At 37.3% G+C, this 20,167-nt stretch overlaps 1 protein-coding gene across 1 annotated transcript in view; it reads right to left on the bottom strand.

Annotated features, from left to right (window-relative positions):
• The window catches only part of IQCM (IQ motif containing M), a 195,188-nt gene that overhangs the window by 128,086 nt on the left and 46,935 nt on the right, over positions 1–20,167 (bottom strand). The gene's annotated exons all lie outside the window — the stretch shown is intronic.

Below are 20,167 nucleotides of genomic sequence, written 5' to 3'. Positions count from 1 at the left end.
ACAGCACATACCAATGAATACAAACAGCCTCGTTTATACATATCAGCATCATTACCCTCATTATCATCACAAGCCTTAGTTCTTATAGGAGAGCCTACTATTTTAAAATAATTTAGCAATCATTAGTTAATGTAAATAGGAACACCAAGGGCTCCAGAAATCTCATCCATTTCATAGAGAGTAAGAAAGATGTCCAGAAAAGGCGAAGGTTCTGCTTTAAACAATCTAGGTCCTAGGGTCTCAAAAGAATATACATAAATACTTTTAAATACCTATTATTTTCTATTTTGTACAGAGAGTGGGACTAACATATAGATTGAAATATCATGACAAAATATTAAGTCATATATCTATGAAGCACCTTCCAGCTACTAGCTCTGGTATAGTAAAAATACACTAAAGATACAGAGAACATGAGATGAAACCGTCTGTTTAAGAAATATTTACAAACTCACTGGTATGTCAATGCTAACAAAAAGAGCGCAGTCAAATGCATTATGTAATTTTAGATTTAAAATAACAAAATATAAAAATTTTGGAGAAATGAATGGAAAACAGAATGTTAATATTTATTGACTGTAACATACCAGAGGTGTTGGTTAGCATTCCCTAGGAATTATCTCAGCCCGTAAGCCTCAGAACTGTTATTTTGGGATTTTGTTTGTTTGTTTTTAGTGAAGTACTGTGACCATTCTCTTTTATATGTGAGGAAAGCAGCTTACCTAAGATCTTGTAAGTTACAGGTATGGAGCCAGGGTTCAACTGTATCCTGAAGTGCACCCTTTCCTTACTCTCCTCTTTGCCCCCAGATTTCATGGGGCCTGAGGCGCCTATTCAGGGAAAGAACTTAACTTCTGCCTCGCTTTCTTTGGAGGGTGACTACAGAGCTCAAAAGACACACTTATGTAAAGACACATGGTGGGTTGAGAAATATATTCAGGTGAAGAAATAGAGAAAAAAAATTTATAAATTTGAGTCTTAAAAATAGCCATATGCTAAGTGTACTGAATGTTGTATAAGGACTATTATATTTCATTTACTCTCACAACCACCCCACAAATCAAGAACTATTATTTTTCTATTTTTTAGATGAGGACTATTTTATAGATGAGGAAACTGAAGTGGAGAAATAGAGATTAACCATCCCAAGGTTGTGTAGCTGGAAGTACATAGTCAATATTCAAACCCAGACAGGCACTCCCTGGAGTATCACTATGATACTCAATATGCATATTAGTTCATTTTCTTTATTTAAGGACTATCTACTTGTGAAAATAGCTATGCTAACTCCTAGAGAGGAGAGACGTAGGAAATAGCAATTAATAAAATATGATTGTCACTCTCAGTGGACAGTATGACCAACAGTGAAAATCACTGTGGAAAAGTGAAGGAGCAAAAGGATGGGGGGAAAGGTCATGACATCTGACACAGATATCTAGGGAGTCAGTTTTACAGTGATGCTAAAGGAAGTAAGTTTGTGTTACTATAATAACTAATAACACAACAGTAATACATTTAAGTGCTAAACTGAAAGCCTTCCACGGTGCCATATAACTAAATCATATTAAGACTGCATCCAAAATAAAAAATAAATGCAGTTATACTGCTAAAAAAAAGTAGTATAGAATTGAAGAAGATTTCTAGACAGGCAATTCAAGCATGTAAAAAAATCCAACATTGCTTCTAATTACTCTAGATAAATCTCTAGATGGGGAACCAGACTTACTGTGTGACTTTGGACAAACTGTAACATCTCTGAGTTTCATAACTATTCCCTTTATGCAAAATCTAGTCTCTAAACCGATTACAGCTATCTCACCTGAAGGTTTCAGCCCCAGGCAGATTCACTATGGATTTGGTGAGACTGAGAAATGACAACAGAATATTCTTGGGATAAAAGGGTTTATACCCGGCTGTCCTCTCCTGGAGGTAGGTTGAGCACTAGAATCACATCTGCAACCAGCAGTCTGCAGGTCCATAATACACCTCCACCCAGAGAAGGGTGGGGGGAGCAGAGCTCTTTACATAGTGACTCAATCAGTAATAGCTCATTACCAACAGGTGTGGAAGCAGGAGCCCAGAAGTAGGCCAATTATATCATCAAGAAGGTTAGGTTCAGGTGAGGATCCTGGCCATCAGAACTTACATTTTCCCCAAAACAGCAAACTCCAGAATTTCAGTTCTGGAATTTAAATTAAAAATAACTTCTGATTATAATAATTAGTAAATGAGAGACAGAAAGGAAGACTGGGAAAAGAAATGTAAGTCAAGTGATGAATATTTGGGGGTTTTGTAATGAAATCAAACAAATGGAATGTATAAGACATTAGAATTGCCAACCAAAGAACACTAGTCCTTCACACTATTTACCATGCTATCCTCAGAGTTCAGCTGGAATTAATCATTCATTCACATGTAATCTACCAACCACTCAATTTCCTTCACTTCTGGAAAAAGACTATTTCATCTGTCTCCTTCATGGGTTCATTTGCTTTGACCACCTCCAGCTGTTGTGTATACAATTAGCTGCTTTCTAATACTTTCCTTTAATGATCTGGTCCACTCCCCTGGCTATATTTATCATCTAAACATAGATGCCTCACAAAATATATATAACTTGCTCAGACCACTCTCAAGCACCAAATTTGAATTACCAAATTCAAATTTGTCAGACATCACAACATGTCCCTCTCACAGCTAATAACATTAGCATCTATCCATAAACTGGAAGCCACTTCTACGATTTGCTCTCCCTCAATCTCTTCAAACAGTCAGTCATTAAGTCCCTTCTATCTTTTCCCACTCCTACTGCCTCAATACAGACCTTTATCATCTCCCCTCTGAAACACTGTGGGGAAAATGGAAGTTCCTATGGCCAGGATCCTTACCTGACCCTAAACTACTTGACGATGTAATTGGCCTACTGCTGAGCTAATGCTTCCACACCCACAGGCAATAAGTTATTACTGAGTCACTAATAAGGAGTTCTGCCCAGTGCTCTGGGTGGAGGCAGAGATGAGGATTATGGACCTGCAGACTAGTGGAGGCAGATGTAATTCTAGTGTTCAACCTATCACCTGGGAGAATAAATCCAGGTATAAACCCTTTTACCCCAAGAACGTTCCATTGTCATTCTTGATCTCACTGAATCCATAGTGAATTTGTCCAGGGCTGAAACCCTCAGGCAAGACAGCTTCCTCACTTGCATTCTTGCCTCCAATGTCAATACTCTCCAATCTATCCTCTATACATTCCATAAATAATTTTTGATTTCCAAATCATAAGATTTTAAGTTATCATGTCATTTTTTAAATTCATTGTAATCAGAGATGGTTTGTATAATTCCAAATTCTTTTAAATTTATTGACCCTTACCAGTGTATAGTCTATTTTCATGTTCCACACTTGTCTTAAAATGTATATTCTCTTGTTGTTCTATATTCATCTAATAAATTAAGTTTCTTAATTTAGTTGTTTAAATCAAATACTCTATAGCCTACATTGATCTATGTACCTTATTTTTTTGCTGCATTTGAAAGTAAACTGCAAATAGTATGACATTTCACCTTTAAATACTGCATCACATAGCTCCTAAGAACATCTTTTAAATATTCACAATATCCACCCAAGAAATTTAACATTGTTACAATATTATCTAATATGTTATCTGTATACAAATTTCCATAATTGTCCCCAAAACATACTTTCTAGCTGTCTGATTTTTCCAATCCAGTATCTACCAAGGATTACATATATCTTGTAGACCTATTTTAACCTAGAAATGTCCTGTCCAATATGGTAGCCACCAGTATATGACTACTGAGCACTGAAGATATGGCTATTCTGAATTAAGATGGGCTATAAGTACAAAATACACTGAATTTCTAAGATTGACTACAAAAATGTAATATATCTGATTAATAATTTTACATCAATTATTGTTTAAATAATATTTTCATATATTGAATTAAAATATACCATTGTAATTCATTTCACCTATTTCTCTTTACCTTTTTTAATGTGGCCAACAGAAAATTTTAAATTACATTTGTGGCTTGTATTGTCCTTCAACAACACTGACCTATAATGTTCCTTTTTTTCCTTTTTCATCTTTTTTGACACAGAAATTCTTGAAGGCAATCTGGATTTTTCTCATTGTTTCTTTATGACTAGATTAAAATCAAATATTTTTGACAGAAAAGTACGTAACTGATACCATGTCCTTCCTGTTACATCAAAAGGTGTTGTTAAATTTGATCCTTTGAGTCAGGTGGTAACTGCCAAATATCTTCATGATAAAGGTACATTTTTCCCTTTGTAATTAAGGAATCATTTCTGGCTGATACTTTGGCTGTTTCCCAACCACCTTTCATAACAAAGGTTTCAACATCCACTCATAATTCTTGCCTGCGTCAGTCATTACACTGGTAATTGCAAAATGATGGTTTTGGTAATTCTATCTTCCTTCTACACTTATAAACTGGCATTAATCTATAACAGAGATTTGTTTCCCTCTTTTCCTTTTCCTCCTTTTTGGAGCACATTATTTCCTTTTTTAATGCAGTATCTTATGATCTATTTCCATCTTTGTATTTGATTTTCATCATGCCGAAATTGGCCAGTCACTTCCGGTACCATGTTGACACACCTCTATTAGTAGCCTTGGGACACTCCTGCCTTTCTAACACAAAAAAAGTTCTAGACTCACTTTGTCCTTTACCTGTCTTGCCAATGGGTTTCACCCCCAGGCAGGTTCACTATGGATTCAGTGAGACGGAAAAAACGATAGTGGAATTTCTTGGGGTAAAAGGGTTTATACCCAACTTTATTCCCACAGTGGCAGGTCAATCACTAAAATCCCATCCACTCAGAGCGAGTCTGCAAGCAGCAAGCTGGTCTGTGCCCAGAGGGTCTCCGCCCCCGCAGCCGTCTCAGTCTGTCCTCGGCTGCCAACCACTCCAGCCTCTGCTCCCCTGCTGCCTTGAAGCCCTGCCACTGTGCAGCAGCCCAGGGCACTGGGCAGAGCTCTTTAATATATAAAGTCAATAATAATGTATTGCCCACGTGTGTGCAGTGAGCTAGCCGACCAGGGTCAAGTGAGAACCCTGGCCACTGGAACCTTCACTCTCTCCACACTGTCCTGGACCTGGAATCTAATCTCCGAGAAGCAGTGATCATCACCACTTCCAAGCTTACCCTGCTCGCCATTCCCTAGTGTTTCCTAATTAGAAAATTATGGGTAGATTTATGTTAAACATTTGTAATGTTTTTGTTTTTGTACAAACATTTGTAATGTACTCTCCAGAACTCTTAATCTTTCAGATTTTCCTCTTTGTACTTCATTTTGTAAATTTAAGATACTCTTTCTAGTTTATTAATTCTAGCTCCAGCTCTATTAAATCTGTATTTAAAAACTTTTTAAATTGTTTAAATTATTATAAACTTATTTTTTAAAGTTCCTTTAGTTCTTATTAAATCTTCCTGAACATTCTTGTAGTCTAGTTCATTCATATTTTTAGACTTACTTTTTAAGTGTATTAAGCATACTTATTTTTCTCTTCTATATCAGACAATTCTAGTATCTATGGTTTTTGCTAAGTCTAACTTCTTTTTGTCGGAGATAAAGGGCTGAATTTCTCATTCATAGTTGCTAATTTCTTCACACATTTTGTTATTTTTTTAAATTATAAACTCATATTCCTAGGAATGGGAATTGTTTGCAACTTGGCTTTAAGGTCCATTCCTCAAGAAATAATTTGGTTTTCCTCCAGGTAGTCGAGGGAACTTTCAACTCATAACAACATTAAGTTGTTGTAAAATATACAATGGTATATTTTACTTCAATATATGAAAATATTATTTAAATAATTAATGTAAAATTATTAATCAGATATATTACATTTTTGTAGTCAATCTTAGAAATTCAGTGTATTTTGTATTTACAGCACATATTAAGTGGTGTTTTTTTTGAGATACTGGTAATATGGATTCAGATCAATCCCAGCTGAGCTTGTTTGTGGTGATGAATTATAATAGGAAATTCCCTTTTTTGTTCTCTGAGAACCAAGGCTGAGACAGTTTTTTGTCATTTCTTCTTACAAGCAAGGCTTTTTATTTTCCTGCTTTTTCTTTCATTGATATCACCTTTTGGGGGGTGGGGTCTCAGACCGGGGGAGCCTCTGACCTGAGGCCCCATGTGCCATCGGTATTCTCTCTGTGCCTTTCTCATGTCAAGCTCAGGGGAAATGAACGCCCAAGGCCACCAAGATATGCAGAACTACCAGGAACAGAACCTGGGCTTTGCCCTAAGTGGTTAGATTTATTTTGTTTTGTTGGATTGGTTTGGTTTGGTTTGGTTTTCTGCCATTTTGGATTCTCAAGTGCTGCATTAAAAATGTGTTGAATGAAGGAATGCCTCAAGTACTTTTTCCCATTTGCTAGTCATTCACATTTCAAGACTCAGCTCAGGGGGTGTTATTTCATCTGTCTTAACAGTGAAACAATTTGCAACAATCATTGTTCACTTGGCCCACTTCTCCCATATTAGTCTGTAAATTCTGTGATGATGTGAACTGGGACTTCCCTTGAATCCTCAGCAGGTCAATATACCCAATACATTCATGAAACATTTGTTATATGAATCAATAAATAAAATACTTAATAGCACTTAGTAACATAGAATTTTTAATATCACTTCTTTATGTTTACTAGTGATGTGAATTAATTGGCTTCAATTTTTTCTCAGAAATGTAGATATTATATACATTCCTCCTTCAACTGATCCTCCTTTCTCCCCCTAATTTCTAAGAATCCCTATTCTCCCCTTTCCACAAAAGCAAAAAAAAAAAAAAAAAAACAAAGACCCAGGATATCTAGTTCAGGAGGCTAAAAGTAGCCAAGCTTAATTAAACTGGACCAATATAAGTTACTAGGAACTAGTTTTCTAGAATTTAGAGTTTTAATAACTCAGTAGTTGGATAATGTAAAAAAGGAGTATGTTCCCCATCACAGATGGCTCCTGTCAGAGACTGGACAGAAACTTTCCAGAGAATATTAATTAGGAGATTTTATATCATGAAAATAGTTGAGCTAGAAGAGTGCAAAGATCTCTTCTACACAGAGACTTGATACTATGAAAGTGCTCCACATAGGTTAAACCCAGATCCTTTTCATTCAAAAATGAGATTTTAGATTTTCCATGTTAAAAATCTAAGTGATTATAAAATACTTTTCTCACCTTTCTCTCTTTTTAGGACTTACAATTTAAACTGTTTTCAATTTTATATAAAGTAATTATAATAAAATTTAAACCTTAATGTTTCAAATTTATAGACAGATTCATTAGTCAAGAATGACAGATTGCAATTTACTGACATTTCACATTCTAGTGTGTGGGCTGGGTAGATGTCATATGATTTTCTACTGTTGGAATTTCTAACACATGTGTGTTATATAGAATGCCAATTTCTTACTAGATTGTGAACTCATTCATGGTCTCTTAAGGACAGTGATTGCATTTTTATCCATCAGCCACTTATTCAGTAATTCACTCAACAAATATTTGCCAAATGCCTGTAATGTGACATTCAGTCTGCTAGGCACCAAGGATGCATGAAGGAACCTGGGTAAGAATATATTGTAAGGAATTAAGTTAACTGAATAATTAAGTGTTATGCAAATAAATGAGTAATTCCAATTGCAGTGCTATGAAAATTTATTTCCAGTACCTCATAAATCGAAGACAAGGCATGAAATATATCCTTTAACTTCTGTAATTGGGAGGATAATTACATTGCTGGACCATTGAATGGAAAGACAAAAACGGAAGCAAGATTTCACTGCTTTGAAGGAATAAAGTTTTTGGAGATAATAAATGTAGACTCTCCTTTCAAGAGGTGTGGTGTGAAGGGGAAAAGCAAGATGAAATGATCATCACAGGGGCATAAGTTTGAGAAAGAATGTTTTGGTGTCAGTATATTTTTAAGATGGAAGAGACTTCAAAACGTTTATATATGATAGGAAAGGAGAAGGTGGAAATATGGAAGAAACCAAATAATACTAACAGATGAGGTAGGTTCCTGGCATAGAAGGGAAAGGATGCAATAGAATTTAGCCATAATCTAGAGAAAAAAGGCACTTTCTTCTAAAAGAAGGAGATAGATAAGGTTTTAGGTGGCTATTGGTAAGTTTCCAGTGAATTCGCCATCAAGAGTTCTATTTTCTCCACGAAGTAGGAGGTGAGGTTATTTACTGAAAGAATGGGATAGAACTTAATAAGGGTCTCCAGGAGGTTGGCAAAGATTTGAAATAAGCAGTAAGTGGGGTGGGTAAAAAAAAAATTAACTAAGGTCAAATAAAAGGTTTTAACTTTTTTGCCGCCTAATGCAGCCATCACCACAGCTACCACTTCACAACAAAACAAAACCTTCTCTTGCTCCTGGTCGATTTTTCTTCCCTGCTCCTGTTCATTTTCTCTTCGCTTTAAAGCAAAATGTTTAAACAGGTTGTCTACATACACTGCACTTCCTCACACTATTCTCAGTCCACTCGCAAGGCAGTTTGCACAGTCACGGATCTTCTCAAGGGCACAGAGGCTTCAGGCATCATGCCCACTGGACAAATCTGTCTGCTTTTTACTGGCTCTTCAGCAGTACCCAATGACAACGGTGACCGTCTTGGGGAGGAAGTGTGTGATGACCCTTTTCCTGATTTTCCTCCTACCGAAACCAGGATGCTTCTTTCCAGTCTCCTTTCCTGACTCTCCCTCTTCTACCAGACCTCTAAAAACTGGAGTGTCTTCGGACCTCTATCATAAGCCCCTTTGTGTATGTTACCTTCAGGTGCTCCTTACATGATTTCATCCACTTCCTTGGATAAATTATCTCCAAACACAAAGACTCTAAAACTTTATTCTCCAGCCCACACCTGTCCTCAAAATTTCAGACTCACATATACAATTATCTTACATGTGAACTTATGTGTTAATAAGCATCTCAAATACAATATACTTAAAAGAACTCTTGATTTTCCCTTCCAAAAGACGGTTTTTCTTGTCTTACTCATACCAGTGAATGGCATCACCATACAGCTACCCATTCAAACAAGAAATGCATTACCTATCACTAAAATATATCTAAAATGGGTCCATTTCTCTCTAAATTGACTAATACCTCAAATGCCACAATAATGCTGCATAACAAGCCAAACCAAACTCAGGGGATGACAAGCTTAGATTTTTCTTGCTCACAATTCTTTGCCTTGGCCTAAGCAGCTCTGCTTCAGGTTGTGAGTCATCTGGTTTCCATGGGCCAGGTGGGAAGGTGCAGAGCAGCTACCTGGGGCATGGTCTCTCCGTGGCAGATCAAGGACTATAAGAGAAAAGTGAAGCCACTAACCCACTTAAAGCTACTGCTTACACCATGTCTTCTCACCTTCTACCAGCCGAAGCAAGCACATGGCCAATCTCAAAGTCAGTGGGGCAGGAAAGCATACTCCAACCCCAGGTGGAGGAGGAAGAGGCTAAATGTGTGTTAGCAATAACCCAGCCTAGGCCAACATTATTTTTTTTTCCAGACTGAAAAATAGGTTTCTATTTAGTTTCCTGTATTCCCTCTAGACTCTATGTATACCCTTCTACATAGAGGTCAATATATCTTTTTAAAATGGTAACCTGATAATCACATTCACCTTAAACCCATTCAATGACTTTCTACCACTCTTAAAATAAAAAGCAGCCCCTTGCCAATACTTACAAGTCCATATCCCATCTCCTTCCTATCCGTCTCTTTCATAGGGTTTCACATTATTATCCTTAATATCTATTCATTATATCACAGCCACGATGGTTCCCACTCAGAGCTTTAAATAAGTAAATTCCTGTCCCTTCTCAGGCTTTTTCTCTGCCTTGATTCCTCTTCTTATTGCTGCTAGTAATGGGCTAGTAATGCACTTGAAAGCCTTATACCAGCTTTCAAGAGTCACTGTTAAATTTTTAGAAATTTTGCAATCCAAATGTTAAATGCTTGGTAATCTGAAATCAACCACAGTGGGAATACTTATCCCATGAAACATGTTATATCAGGTTCTGTTTTTCTTTCCCCAGAAAGCCAGTTCATCAGCACATACAGCTGCTCTCTCCCCAGATCTCAGATCAAGTGTAAGTTGCTCAGAGATGTCTTCATGGCATTTGCCCCTAAAGTATGTCCCTACAGTCCACTCTCTTTTCTTCATTGCGATTATCTCGTCTGTTTGGTTTTTGCCTGTCTTCTCCCAGCAGAAGATAAGCTCCATTTTACAACTGTATCATTAGTGTTAAGAAGGGTGGCTGGCATATAAAAGATGCTTAATAAGTAGTCATTGAACGAATGAATGATTTTCCCCTTGTACGTTATGAGCTCTTTAAGAATGGGGACATGTTTATTCCCTAACTCACACATGCCATTATAAACCAACAGCCCAATAACCATTAGCAGAATAAATGACATAATTTATTAATGTGTTTACTAGGCACAGATGTAATGAATATCAGAATCCATGTCAGAAAAAAGAATGAAGACATTTGTGCAGTTTGAATACTTCAGATTTCACCATGTATTTTTCTACTCCACCCTCATATAGGTATTATTATCCTTAATATAGTCTCATTCAGCTAATAAATTATAATTGACTACCTCCTTCAGCCATGTGCCAGAGACCATGGAGTTTATAAGAAGAGGGAAAAATATCATCTCTTCCCTAAAGTTTATATTCTTTTAATCCACAGTAAAGGTAATCATTCATTCATTCATTGAACACCTCAATACCCAGCCAGCATGAATCAGGTACTCAATAAATGCAGAATGAATGAAGAAAACTTAACCAGAAACTAAGAGCAAGTTGAACTAAATGCAAGAGAATGCAAAGTTCTCTGTGATGGCAACAGAAGAGTACTGGACATTAATCTATATTTTATTAGTACAATTTAACTCCACTATGAAACCTCAATATGTAAAGCAGTAGTATAAAATGTACTAAAACAATAAATAGATAACTATTTTCAGAAATCTAAAAACATAATCTAATAGTCATGAAAAGGAAGACAAAGTTTACACAACTCCCATAAACTTTAAGACAATTTACTCAGGGATAATCAATTAAATGTCTACCAGGTACAAATTATTATTTTAGCTAACGTGGTATTTCAGGAATCTGACTCTCATCCTCCTGGTGGGTATATTGCATTATGTATACAGTTAAGTGGTTAAGAGGGCAGATAGATGAGGGGGTACATTTGAAATTTACCACCAGTAACACCCTCAGCAAGTTACATCATGTCTCTGAGTTCAGCATCCTCATTTGTGAAAATGCATATGATGATATTAGGTTGCCATGAGAATTGAGTGAATGATATGTGCAAAGTACTTAGTGCAATGCCTGCTACACAGTAAGTGCTCAAGACAATTAATGATGGTAATGGTTATGATGAGAATTATAACATGGCATTGATTGTACTCCAGACAGAAGATAAGGCACACATACAACGTATTTACAAAGTGGAGGCTGTAAGTGCCATAAGATAAAGTGCTATATATTATATCACGTATGTAAACTTTTAGTAATAGCACATGTTGAAAACAAAACACAAAGTCATATTATGCTCAGTGAATATCCCTATGCCTAAATCTTCTCTACCAAGCATTCATTTTTCTCTCATCCAGTCATACAACAAGACCAACTCATCAAGCCTTTGACAAATTAGGTAGCATGTACTCTTCCCCCAAAAGGCAAATAATACCATTTATCCCCTAGTGAAATAGCTGAATCTTTACCAAGTAAATTAAATAGCCAAAGGCTTAATAAAATTGCCCAGAAGAAATGTGTTTATATTGATTTTCTTGGGCCATCCTTCCCAACAACAACAAAAAAAAACAAGCAAACGAAAAACTAAAACCAAAAACCCAAAGACATGGCTATGGTTTAATGACTCTCACAAATCGGAGCCTTTACTTGGGCTTACTGTGTTCTAATCCATCTGAAGGAAAATACTGGTGTATATCCCTACCTTGCCAATCTTGATCTTTCCCTTATACAAAATTTAAACAGGTATCAGAAGGTAATTCTCCATGAGTATTTTCACATTTCTGGACTGTCAGGGCTTTCTGAGCTACAAATTCTGGCACCTGGGTTAAAGGATGCTTGAATGGCAAACACACATGGACAGATGCTAAAGATAAAGCCCTCAGGAGAGATTTAGAGGCACTTCTCCTGGATCATTTGCATTTCAAAGAATAGCAGACATAGGGACCTTCCCTTCGCCTCCTCTTCCCAGCAGGAATTTGCTTACATTATTTATAAAGTACTTGTTCTCTCTCCTTCTCCCCTCCCCTTTCCCCTCTCTTTCACTGTTTCTCTCCCCATCTCTCTCTCTCTCTTCCCTACAGAGAGAGCTACAAATGTGTTAAGTCCCCTAAATAAGCAATAAGATTCACAGCTGAGGAGTTCCTCTTCTATGGTACTAATTCCACTGTATACAGGGGGCATGGGGGACCTGAGGTAAGATGCTCCCTGAGTAATTGAGTCTGTCTCTGATCCAGAACCTCATGTTTCTTATCAGGAGAGAGAGAGAGAAGTATAACCCTTAACATAAGCAGGGCTGACACGCTCCTTTCCTTCGCAGATGACCCCCATGGAGGTTAGTAAAGCTGTCTTCCAGATGCAGGAGTGTTCTTTAGTCCGGCAATTAAGCTGACTCCTCATGGTTGCTTTCCAAGCTTAAACATTTTTAAGTTCTCATTCTCTTCTTTGGACACCTCCTAATGTTTCAAATTCACGGCTTTTGTAGCAGCTCCTTAAATCTAGCTCTATCAGGTCACCAGCCCCCGTGCCTGATCCCCACGCTCCCTCATCGCTGTAGAAGGAAGACTGTCCTTTGGAAATGGCTTCAGCCACACCCGTCAGCACCGTTCTCTTTAGCTCACACCTGGGCACCTACTAACCCCTCTAGTACTAATCAATCTGTTGCAATATCTCTCAGGACAAGAGCTTTTTAAAACGACGTGATAAAAACACTCATTCTTACAGGAAATGCATCATACCAGAGAGTGTGATAGACACTTCAGTGGGCAGGCAGGCATCTGGCTCAGCAGAGTGAATCTGCTGCTCCACTGCTCGCCTTGGACAAGCCACTTAGCCTCTGTGAACTTCAGTTTCCTCATTCTTATAATTGGGAAAGGCTGCTTGTGAGCATTATAAATTAGATTGCAATGCGTTAAGTTATAAACGAACTACCTATAAAGCATTGAGTTTACAAGCACTCAGGAAATGCAGAAGTGTTGCTGTTGTCAGTAATATCTGTATTGTCTCTTTTACTTTTCACTGAGACCAAACATAAATTTGTCAGCACTCACTGTACCTAGCATGACTCCTGTATCTGCTAAGGACATCAGCAGGGGCCACACAGCATTTCATCTCCCCTTCCCACTGTGTCTGACCCAGGGAATACAGGAGACTCAGCAGTCATCCCATATCCCTCTGAACATGCTTCCCAAAAAATATAAATATACAAACTGAATCTCGGAAGCATGTAAACACATTAAGACATCCTGATATAAGCCCTGAATCAGATTTTGAAAGACAAAGAACTCATGCGATCCCAGCTAGAACACTGTCTGAAAAAACCTGGGAAGGCAGCAATCATCAGAAGTTGGTGACAAATACAAAGATAAACCAGTGTAAAATGAATTGTATCTACGTGTTAGGGGAGAAAAATACAAGCATTCATGGAGAAGCCTAAAATACCACAGCCCTTTGTTATAACCACTTATCGACCTTGACAGAGCAAGGCGGGCATTCAGTTATCATTTCATTCCTCACAGCGGACAATCACAGAGCGAGAAGGGTATCATTATGAGGCCATAGGAGGTGGTGACTTTAAGGCATTAGGGAGTGTTTGCAAATGAAGATTGTTTTTATTTATTAATTTTGGTAGCATTAATCATGTTTTATCTTGCAATGGTGTTGCCATTTCTCTTGCGTGCACACACTGAGTTACTGAGCAGCACTATGCAGTGGGTCTCACATGCTCTGGCACTTCCATTTCATACTTCACAGTTTCAGTGTCACTTTGAGGTTTGAAATGTTTCACAGTTATTTGCTATATGTGGGTGCCAAAAAACAAAAATAAAAGCCAGCCTATATCACTGAAAAAGATCCTGCAAGAGTAGAAAATACTTAGAGTCAGATGGTAATTTCTGTCCCATTAACATTCAGAACTTTATCAAGAATCAATTTACTTTTTATCAAAATCTAATTATGTTTTACAGATGCATGGGCGCATACAATTATTTTGCTCACCACATACAGGTCTTACAAAGTTAAATATAAACTTCCACTGATGTAGATAAGATTCTATAATTAGGCGGAAATTGAAAATGCCATACATCTTTTCTAGCCTACAACTTGCCCATATGCTCTAACATAACAAACCCAAAAGCCTCAATTCAGTCATCTGATCTAATTCAGAATACATATTGAGTGAATTTCTATGTATATATCTTGATGCATGTTTTAGTTTAATGTGTTAAAGTCAATCACTTAAACAAAGATAGAATAACTTATATCTGCCACAAATATAAATGCATTAAGACTGATCATGCACTGAACAATACAGTGATTAATCAATACCTACAAATAATGCGAAGCATTTTACCATCCATTTTTGTAAAAGCATTAACACCCCATGACTCCTATTTCTGCCTGTGTGCTCTTACGGGCGACTCCCTTCCTCTACATACATCCACAGCACTTTGGCCGTTGATCATCTACATGCATTTTTTATTAACATAGTCTGTTAACCTAGGAGTCAACCAAAAAATTAAACAACTAAATGATAACCATGTTAAGATGCAAAAAAAAGGAAGCTTTTCACACAAGAGAAGTATCTAGACTAAGCCCTTGGCACATACAAAGCACTAAGTAAAGAATCCTCTTCCTCTCCTTGTCTTTCCAACTGCACATTATGCCTCCTTCAAGTTTAAATGTCTGGTTTGTTTCATTACAAATAGAAACTCAGAGCCATTGGGAAGCAGGAGAAGAAACCAAAGAGAAATAAGCAAATACAGATGGAAACTCAAGTGCTGACACGTTTCGACATGCTCTGAGTAAGTTTTACTACCTGAAATTATTTTCCTCTGACACTTTAAAAGAAATTTCCCCTCATGAGAAGAGGGAGTTCATGCTTACAGTGTGGCTATCTAAATCTAGTTTCAAATATTTCAACAGAAATCCAGAGTAATCCTGAAAGTGGGTGTGCAGAGCCAGGTCCATCCACCTCAAAATGGACAGTGGGCACAAGAAAAGCTGATCAAGACAGAATGCTAGCATGGTTGACTCTGTGCTCCCAACCTAACCTAAACTCTATTTAACAAGGCCACACTGAAAATGCAAAACTGTCTCTATTGCATTTAACGTTTGCAATGTTCTCTTTAGATGCATGCACAATTAAATGCTTAGTAGCAACAACACAAAAAGCTTAAAGAATATTTCTTTATAAAAATAGGCTACTAGAATGCAGTGCTACACTATTTAAAAGGTTTTCATTTAATTTGCTTACCTGTACTAGCCACCTGCATTGGATATTCTGACCCTGGATTTATCACAGCTCCAAGGTACTGAAATTTTACCAAACAGCCTCATAAAATTAACAGAAAGTTCTCAAAATAAATTAATTGTAATTCATGTTAAAATTAACCCTTCCCAGTGGCGTAGAAGTAGGTGTGGGGAGGAGGTGAAAGAAATAGGTCACAAAACATATGTAAAACTTTGTAAGTATCACAGTTGCCAAAAAAAGAAAAAGGTTGTGGACAGTAGACCATAGCCTATAAAGAGACCTACAGGGCTTCAGTCATTTATGTTCTGTTTATATTTTATTTAGTTATGAACATGTTGCTCTTTGTGTATCAAATTTCCAGATAATATGAGGTCCACAAAAGCTATAAAATATATGGTCTGAGCCATCAGTAGAGTTAGAGAATAATACCTTCTGTGGAATAAGTTATTTTAATGATATTTAGATAGTAATAATTCAGAGTATTCTAAAAATGCCAATGGGAAAATGATTACTGTTAAAAAGAAAATTAGACTAAGAGTCAACTGCTGAATAGCTGAGACAGTGCCAATTAAAATGTTAGAAAATGAGAGAGGATTCATAAGATCCTAACATTCTCTAAAACCCTTTCCCTATTTCACAGCTCCACACTCACTACTTCCTTTATTATATGTATACAAGCATGTATAAGCACAAAAGAGGGGTATTTTCAAACTTTTGGTCTTTGTGAAGAATGTGAAAAGTTGAAACAGAAGTCTCTCATTTTCCAAACTTCTTTGCACACTACTATCAGTACAAAAATTTTTGAGATGTTCCTATAATATAGTTGTTTATCGGTAAATTTTATTTATATTAAACTTTTTTACCATATGTTTATTATAAAACAAGCAAGTATAGACTTATAATCAGAACATACAGAAAAATATAAATAGGAGCTTCTTCCTAAACGATCAGACATCACCTTGTTCAACCCTTGGAGTAAGCATCCCCTATTTTATAAAAACAACAGATGAGAGCAGGGGTTGGCAAACCATGAAATTCAGTCCATCACCCGTTTCCATAAATAAAGTTTTATTAGGACACAGCCACACCGACATGTTTACCTGTTGTCTATGGCTGCCTTTTGCCACAAAGGCAGGGATGAGTAATTGTGACAGAGACCATAATGAGCCACAAAGCCAACAATATTTACTATCTGATGTGTTACAGAAAAAAGTATGCCAACCTTTTGAAATTAGATTGGGACTACTTTCAAAGTGTCTAAAATAGGAGAGTTCTAAAGACAAATCCATAAGACTGAGAATGTGAGATGGAAAGAGAGAAAGAGGCTGAAGTGACAAACCTGCTGGGGTCACCAGCCAAGATGCAGGACAGGAGTAGAAGAGGGATTTCCCCCCCGGGAGAAACTGCTAGGTGAGGTTGAGCACAGCACAACGATAATAAAAACAGAACTTAAACACTGGTGAGGCCAAAGCATAAATCAAAAGGCATTGAGGGCCAATTTTTTAAACTGCTATTGCTTATAACACCTTAATCAGAAGGTAGGTATCTCTCTCTCTGTCTCAGCACAACTTGAGTTGGCACACCTTTTCTATTTCAGCTCTTGCCATAAATGTCAAAACAGAGGCCAAGTAGATATACTAAGATATCAATGTGCAAAAGTTACAATTTAATATTAACAATGAATAGCACAGATTCCAATCCAATCTCCCTCACACACATGCACACACACATAATTCTAGTTTTGGCACCCTCTGGCAAATATAATATTGTTTTGGCTATGAGAGAGGGTTCTCTTAAATGTAGCATTAAAGATAATTGTTGGAATATGGAGAGTTAAGGCCTTCAAGCCCCCAGTAATCTCTCTTCTATCTGAACTTTTATTACACTTGAAGTCAATGCCAAAGATCCTAGCATTTAGTTATTCTCCAATACTGGTTTTGACTTTTCCAACTCAAGAAGACAGAAATGAACAAAGATGTCTGATATGTTTGTGTATGCCTCATGTCACTTAGCATGGACATGGGATGATACACCCAATAATTAATTACTGACTTCAGGGGAACTATCCACAAAATGTGTGGTTGCACATCAAATCTGATTTTCCCATTGTTTTTTATTACAAAGTTGGCTCTTCTTTTTAAAAAAAAAATGTTTAAAGATGAAGTGAAAACAGCACAGCATTAGAAGTTTGGAAATTTGGTTCTAGTCACAGTTGGTGGACAAACAAGCCTTACTGACTTGAGCAGACCACTGAATCTCCTTTGTTTGTCTTTCAGCACAATGATGGGTTGTAACAGCTGACAACTTAGCTCTAATTCTAGTTAGCTCTAAAAGTCTATGTGATAAAATCCTTAAAAACATTTAAGGGTATAGCAAATCTTTTTAAACCATGTTGTTCAAGTCAAGCATTGCAAAACGGCAGCTGGACGGCCAGATCTGGAGGCAGCCATACACTCAGGAGGCTTGCAATGTCAAGAGATGTTCGATCAGAAGTGTCTGGATGGGTGTGCTTTCCCTAATTTGCTGTAGAATCCATTCCACATATTGGTCACACTGTTTCAAAGTTACATGCTAATCTTAGAAGAGCATCTAAGTGTGTAACCCCATATTTGAAAGGAACTATAATTCTGTTGTCATTTCAATACCTAAATTGGTCATCCTGTACATGAAAAACAGAAGTAGTATTGTTAACTTAACAGAACTTTAAAACACATAATGAGAAGGTACTAAGCTTCTACCAATATCCTTGAAGGCTTGATCTTTCAAACATACTATAGTGTATGTAGTAATAAAAACACTAAAGTTTAGATACAAAAACACCTGGGTTCTGGTCTTCTCTCTACCACTGGTAACACCTTTGACCTTGGGTGGCAAGTCGCTGAGGCTCTCTGGAGGCTGCTTTCCCATTTGTAAAGTGGAGGCCAACTGCTTAGACTAAATTGTGCCTGATATACATGTTATCTCTACAATTCTTCAATTCCATGATAACAGGCAATTACATTGTTGTGACCTATTTCCTGGAACTCTGTAAAAGCTACAGGCCTTTAGCTTTTAGGGAGGAAAGCTAAAGGGAGGAAAAGATGTAGGAAAAACTAGGCTGATAGAATCAAAATGCAGCAATAGATGAGCTGAAGGACTACAAAGAAATGTACACAGCAGTAAATAAATTAATGGAAAAGCCTTCACTGAAACACAGAGTCAACACAGCCCGCAAATCTTTAGCAATAATGCAAAACAGTCTAATGGCCATAACATTACACTATGAAATTTAAAACACTGCTGTAATGCCTGCTATGCCATTTATTTGTGGTTTTTAGCTGCTTCTTTAAACACATTGAGCCTCAAATTCCTCGTTTGCCAAAAAGAGGGAATAATAATGCTTTAAAACTGCAAGTAAACGTTCATAAAGTTTATGAATGCTGTAAAACACATATCATTTGCATGATAATTATCTTGAGTTTCTTAGCGTTGGAAGAGGCAATCCACCACGGGTCCTGAGCATCCCTGACAATGGTGTCAGGTGCCAAGAACACCAGGCGATCTCGCTGCTCTTTGCTGTTGACCCAGAGTGTTTCTCATTTGTGTTTACAGCAACTGATCTTGAGGAGGAAGGAAATGCCCACCCACACTGGACCGTAGATTCCTCAAGCTCACATCTCTAGCCGTAACACAATCCACATGTACTAGCATCTACCTGAGACCCGCGGCAGGGCCACCATGACATCTGGAGGCAAGAGGAACTGACCCGGACAAGAACCTTGGCCTGTTTGCAATGCTGTGAATAATAAAGTCCTGATTCTGTCTTCAACCTGTGTCTATGAAACTGTGGCCGGCTAATGTTTTAACTTGTAAATAAGGGGGAAATCCCAGACCCTTCACAGACCCTGTGAAGATGCTTAGTAAATGTATGATTGTTGGATGAAGGAAAATTAGAGTATCTCGTATGTGTTGCATTACCTTCTCAGAAGAAATCTAAGGTAAGTTCATTACCTATTCTTAGTAGAACCGAGTTGTCTGCTTTAACCTAGAACCAGGAAAAGAATTTGTATGGTGTTTATCACCTTCCTTCCTCCTGGTTCTCACAAACTGTCATCTGTCAGGGAATTCACTACACTCCCATTAGCAGCCCATCCTGCCAGCCACTCATCATTACTGATGACAAATGCCAGCACTTCACTCCCGTTCTTCTTTCCTCATAGTCAGGGTTTTCCGACACTGAAAGCTAGGATCTTAACAGCCTCACTACTAAAGTTCTGATCCTGAGCTATTCCTAGTTCTGCCACACTAATAACAAGGCAAATTATGATGTTACCTAGCACCAAAACTCAAAATACATTCTCTTTGTGGAGACTTTACAAATGATACTTCGGTGTCTTAACTGCACTTGAAATTATTACAGGAAACAAGTAGAGCTGAAAAGACCATCAAATTGCTTAAGATCATAGACAAGAACTTGGAGATTTAAGTGCCACCTCTACTATATTTTGTCACAATGCAAATATAATTGCAGCTGCTTAGAGAAAAAAAATACACCAATAAAAATCTTAGATACTGAGTGCCAGGGAAGCAATAACACTTCTTT

This window comes from Manis javanica, chromosome 3 (assembly GCF_040802235.1).
Source record: "Manis javanica isolate MJ-LG chromosome 3, MJ_LKY, whole genome shotgun sequence".
Taxonomy (NCBI): domain Eukaryota; kingdom Metazoa; phylum Chordata; class Mammalia; order Pholidota; family Manidae; genus Manis; species Manis javanica.
The sequence above is the reverse complement of the archived record's forward strand: the minus strand, read 5'-3'. Positions and strand labels throughout refer to the sequence as shown.